Raw genomic sequence first — 6,641 nt, 5'->3', positions numbered from 1 at the left:
AACAGACCTGGGAACAAATAGCTTAAACTTACAAAAGAGCTAGCACGAAGTCCTGTTTTTCAGGAAGAGGTGTCTATATAAAGCCAATGTGAGGTCCATTTTCAGGCAATTTATTAATGTTAATTGAGAGCTTTTTCTTCGTTTCAAATACTATAGCCATATTTTTCCTGTATGCACTCAATAAACAGCTAGTAAAATTAGCCAACATGGACAAAAAATTAACACAGAAAAGGCCTGTGGTCATAAAACACAATAACTATTCAGCATTGAGACTATTTTTATTTCTATCTTCTGCCAGAAAATTAGCAGCAATTAAAACTATAATTTTTTTTAAATTTCCATATAGGCCTGAGAGGTTAAAATAGAAAGTTAAATAACATGAGTGACATACCAAATGACCCAGCAAGTGTTTGACTGAGATAAGTTTTAACACTTCTGCTAAAAAATTGAAAAACTGTCACTTCCTTGTTAGAGCTGAAAATAGCTCTTACAAATTGTTCTTCCTGATGCACATCCATATTAAGCTTTGTATTATTAACACAAATCACTCAAAACAATCCCAAATGGGACTTAGGGAGAATTGTGTAATAAATAATACTAGATTGTTGATAAAGCATTTAATCCAGTTTAAATGAGTGCTTTACCCAAAGAGAGCTGACTTGAGGTTTTTCCTTTCCTTCTATAAATTCAAGGCTTACATACAAATTCAATTTAATAAATATGTATTATGCAGCTGTTAGGTAAAAATTCAGTGACTAGGTGCTCCCAGGACTACAGATGTGAAGAAGAGGTAGTGAATACCACATAAATTACAATGTAATTGTGGTAATGAATATGAAAAATGTATAATTTATGACAATGGAAGACAGCATAAAAACTGACTATTCAGTGAAGGGGTGGATTACTTTTAATGTAATGAAAAAGGAATTTATAAAAGAAATGATATTTGGGGTAGGTTTAGAAGTCTGTGCAGCATTTCAGAAGTTGGTGATGGCCCTTTAGGATGATCATTCTGGGGAAGGGTCTTTCTTTCATGAAACAGTCATGGAGAACGGAAAGCTCATGGTGTGTTCAGGGAACAGCCAGTAGAGGAGAGGAGGAAAGAAGAGAAGGAAGGAAGAAGAAGATCAAGCTGAAATGGTACTATGGGGGCTCTTAATGTTCCATTAAGTCAAACGGTTTGGACTTCATCTGTAAGTAATAGGGAGCCAATGAAGTGTGGGACAGGATAGTAATTCAATTCAGTGTGTACTTTGAATTGATGGCTATGATAGTGACTAAGGAGAATTAGAAAGTAGAGGCAGTTAGACTAGTTCGGTGGCTGTAGAAATAGTCTAGGTGGGAGATGAGGTCACATTTCAAAGGGCCTTGAGGAAATGGGCACCTGTGGCAGAGATATTGTGTTATCTCCCAATGTCTGTTTGTTCTTTCTTGCTTTACTTATAACCCCCTCACCTTTCATTGGGTGCATCTCCATTCAGAATAAAGATTAATCCCTCCCTCCCTTGCAGTTAGATGGGGTCATGTGTCTAAGGTCTGGCTAGCAGACATAAATGGAAGTAGTCTGTGCAACTTCTGCAGAATGACCCTAATGGAAGGGATTCACTTTTCTTTATCTTTTCTCCTTTCTGATGGTTGGAGGATGGCCATGGTGGCTACAACCAGAGCAGCCATGTGGGCCATGAAGTGAGTTCAAGATGGAAACTAAGCACAACCTAGAAGGACCCTGCCTCCCCGACACCCTAGTTTACCATACAGGACCTGGACTAATTCCCTCTAGAACTTTATCTGAGAGAAATAAACTTCTGTCTTGCTTAAGCCATTTGTTATGGTGTGTTTCTGTCATATGTAGCCGCTCCTAATCCTAGTTTTTACATTATCCATCCATAAGCTGAGAAGAGCCACAAAAAGTTTTACACAGGGGAATGAAATGATGAATATCATCTATTGCAAGAGATTCTCTGCTCACCATGTCTTCAAAGAACTGGAGAGATGCAATGCTTCAGGCAACAACACACCTTAGGAGGCCACTGCAGCCACCTGATTTGAGAGGGGACCTGGACTGAAACAAGGCAGCGGGAATGGGCTATCATTCCCTGAAGATGCCCACAGCCCTTTCACAACTCCCACGGTTTTGCTCTTACTATTTCTTCTGATTAAAAAGATCTCACCTTCGGCCAGGTGCAGTGACTCACACCTGTAATCCCAGCACTTTGGGAGGTCAAGGCGGGAGGATCACGAGGTCAGGAGATCGAGACCATCCTGGCTAACACGGTGAAACCCCATCTCTACTAAATATTACAAAAAATTAGCCCGGCGTGGTGGCGGACGCTACTCGGAAGGCTGAGTAGTCCCAGCTACTCGGAAGAATGAGGCAGGAGAATGGCCTGAACCCGGGAGGTGGAGCTTGCAGTCTCCACCCTGAGTGACAGAGCAAGACTCTGTCTCAAAAAAAAAAAAAAAAAAAAAAAAAAAAGATCTAACCTTCAAGACCTACCTAGTCCTGAAATGATCTTCAGCATTCTCACAGAGTTTTGTTTTCCTACAAAAGTTTGTTCATTCATTTCTTTGTTCATGCTATTAATGCTCTCTCAAATACATATATAAATCTGGTGGTGTCTTTCCTGGTTAAACTCCCTGGACAGACAAAGCACTCCAAGAACTAACCATCATGGAGCACTTACTATGCACCTGGCAGATTGTTACGCCCTTTATATGCACTATCTCATTGACGCCTCTAAACATCTCTATGAGGAGAGTAGCTTCTTTCCAAGAACGCTAGACTTCCCTCTAAATCAACGCTCTCTCCTGGCTACCCTACATAGCCAAGGGGATATGTTCTTGTTGATAGTGGTGTTTCTGCCTTGGCGCCTCTCAGGTGGCCACTGGGAAGGTGGCTGCCCCTAGAGCTAGAAGCTTCCAAAAGGTAATAGTTAACACCTTTTGTCTTTAGATTTCTGTATTGGCCGCAATTCTCAATAACAAATAAACTCTATGTCATTTATATATTTAAATCACTGATCCAACTTAACAGATATTTACTGAATACTAATTCTGAAATTTACATTCTACAATTTATTTTGGTGAAGGAAATGAAAAATAACAGTTTGATTTCCTTTTTCCATAGATTAGCCAGTTGTTCTAATACCATTTGCTGAAAAAATAATAGTACTTATTTCCCTCTCTGGTTTGAAATACTATATTAATCATTTATTTTAAACTAATTTCATATGTGTGTGTATCTATTGGGATTTTATAAACTCAAATTATTCCTGGAAATATAACCTTGTAATTGTGTGGAGTTTTTAAAACTCTTTTTTTTTAAGACAAGGTGTCACTGTATCACCCAGGCTGGAGTGCAGTAGTGCAAATTATAGCTCACTGTAACCTTGAGATCCTGGGCTCAAGTAATCCTCCCAGCTCGCTGTCACAGCCTCCCAAGTAACTAGGACTACTGGTGTGGGCCATGATGCTAGGCTAATTTTTAAATTTTTTTTTTTTTTTTTTTTTTAAGAAACAGGGTCTTACTATGCTGCCCAAACTGGCCTTGAATTCCCAGCCTCAAGCAGTCCTCCCACCTGAGACTCCAAAAATGCTGAGATTACACGCATGAGTCACCATGCCTGACCCTAACTATTCATTTTGGAATAATTATAGACTCACACAAAGTTGCACAAATAGCTCAGAGTCCTGTGTTCCCTTCCCCCCAGTGGTGACATCTTATATAACTACAATATCAAAACTAGGAAATTGATATTGGCAAATTACTGTTAAATAAGCTACAGCTATTCAATTTTTCACCATTAAAAAAACATTCATTCACTATTATGGATGTGTGAATAGTTCTTTGCAATTTTATTCCATTAAACAGATTCACGTAACCACCACCACAATCAAGAAACAGAACAATTCCATTACCTACTTCTTCATATTTGCACCTGGCCCTCACCTTCTTCCACCTCTTCACCCACTTCTCTGTGTACTGGCAACCTCTAACCTGTCTCCGTTTCTATCCTTTTGTCATTTCAAGAATGCTTTATAAGTAGAATCATTACTGTACATAATTTTTTGACAGTGACATTTTCCACTGAGCATGTTGCCCTTGAAGTCCATCTAGGTTGTTGCATGTATCAATAGTTCATGTTTTTTGGTTGGGCGTGGTGGCTTATGCCTGTAATCCCAGCATTTTGGGAGGCTGAGGTGGGCAGATCACTTGCAGCCAGGAGTTCAAGACCAGCCTCGGCAACAAGAAGAAACTCCATCTCTACTAAAAATACAAGAAATTAGCCACGTGTAGTGGCTTGCACCTGTGGTGCCAGCTAACTTGTGAGGCTGAGGCAGAAGAATCACTTGAACCCAGGAGTCAAAGGTTGCAGTGAGCTGAGCTCGTGCCACTGCGCTCCAGCCTGGGTGACAGAATAAGACCTTGTCTAAAAAAAAAAAAAAAAAAAAACAAACTGTTTTGCATTAGTAAGTAGCTTCTTGTTGTATGGATTTGGCAGTTCATTCAACCATTCACCCATTCAAGGACATTTCGGTTGTTTGCAATATTTTGCTATTTATAAATAAAATAACTATGAACATTGGTGTACAGATTTTTGTGTTAAGTTTCCATTTCTCTGGGATAAATTCCTAAGATTGCTACTGCCAGGTTATATGCTAAGTGCATGCTTTGTTTCATAAGAAATTGCCAAGTTATTTTCCAGAGTAGCTATACCAGCAATATATGAGAGGTACTGTTTCTCTGCATTCTTAGCAGCATTTAATATTATCACTACCTTTTTTTTTTTTTTTCAATGTGGTGTCTTGTTCTGTCACCCAGCCTGGAGTCAGTGGCATGATCTTGGCTCACTTCAACCTCTGCCTCCCGTGTTCAAGTGGTTCTCCTGCCTCAGCCTCCCGAGTAGCTGGGACTACAGGCATGTACCACCACGCCCAGCTAATTTTTTTGTATTTTTGGTAGAGACGGGGTTCCACCATGTTAGCCAGGATGGTCTCGATCTACTGACCTCGTGATCCACCTGCCTTGGCCTCCCAAAGTGCTGGGATTACAGGCATGAGCCACCGCACCCGACCATATTATCACTACTTTAAAAAACTGTGATAAAATTCACACATCATAAAATTGACCCTTTTGTGATAAAATTCACACACCACAAGCTTGACCCTTTTAAAGTGTGTAATTCAGCTGTTTTTAGTGTATGCACAAAGCTGTGCAGCTATGACCACTATCTAATTCCAGAATATTGTAATCATCCCCCCCACACACACACATGAACATATCCATAGGCAGTCATCCCCCATTCCCTGTCCCTCCTCTCATCCCCTAGCAACCACCAATAGATTTTCTGTCTCTATAGATTCGCCTATTCTGGACATTTCATGTAAATGGAATTATGACCTTTTCTATTAATGCTATTTTTAATTTTAATTGTTGTAATAGGTGTGTAGTGATATCTGATTGTGATTTTAATTTGTATTTCTTTTATAACTAATAGTGTTGAACATCTTTTCATTTGCTTATATGCCATCAGTATTTCTTTTTTGGTGCTATATTTGTTCATATCTTTTGCCTGTTTTTTAATTGGATTGTTTACTATTGAGTTTTGAGAGTTCTTTATATATTGCAGATAAAAGATCTTTGTCAGACATAAGGCTTACAAATAGTTTTTTTTTTCAGACTGTAGTTTGTCTCTTTATTTCTTTTTACAAGGTATTTCACAGTATAGAAGTTTTAGATTTTGCTAATTTATTAATTTTTCTCTTTTATGGATCATGCTTTAGATGACACGTCTAATTAAGAACTCCTTGCCTAGCTCTGTCCCAAATACAAAAACACAAAAGCAAAATCATAATCATAACCCACTGAAAGTTAGTGATATAGAGAAAAATCTCAAAGGAGCTAAGAAAAGAAAAAGCTAAAATGATAAGAACTTATGGACACAAAAAAGGAAATGACAGGCACTGGGTTTACTTGAAGGAAGAGGGTGGAAGGACGGAGAAGAGCAGGAAAGATGACTATTGGATACTGGGCTTAATACCTGGGTGATGAAATCATCTGTACAACAAACCCCCATGACATGCGTTTACCTATATAAGAAACCTTCACATGTACCCCAAACCTAAAATAAAAGTCCAAGAAAGAAGCTGAATACATATAAGGATGAGATTATCATATTAAAGCCAGAATACATTGGAATGGCATCTTTAAAGTGTGAAAAGGAAGATACAAAAGGAACAATGAATATTTCCTTTCCTATATGTACAGGAAGTTGGTCTTCCACAGTCAGAGCTGGTTAAGCACACTCTGTAAGGTTGATGTCTGTCCTTATGGCCGATGCTGGCACTGTAGGGATGGCTGTGGCTGATGCAGGGAAGAAAGATGGATGCCAAGAGGATGAGGAGAGCAAGAGTAAGCTAAAGCTCACGGAGCAAACTGGAACCATGTCAGCTTCTGTTGCCTGGGGTCTTGGTGGTGTGGGTGTCCTGCAGAATCTGAGATTCTTCATGAAGGAGCTAAACACACACTTGGGCCAGAAGTCAGAAAAGGTGAAGGAGGACATTGGGGAAGGTGGAGCAGTTGAAGGCCTGGCTGCTGTCTCCCACCAGCAAGGAGATCCAGATGATAAATGACAATGTGT

The sequence above is a fragment of the Papio anubis genome, chromosome 6, assembly GCF_008728515.1.
Source record: "Papio anubis isolate 15944 chromosome 6, Panubis1.0, whole genome shotgun sequence".
Lineage (NCBI taxonomy): Eukaryota > Metazoa > Chordata > Mammalia > Primates > Cercopithecidae > Papio > Papio anubis.
The sequence above is the reverse complement of the archived record's forward strand: the minus strand, read 5'-3'. Positions refer to the sequence as shown.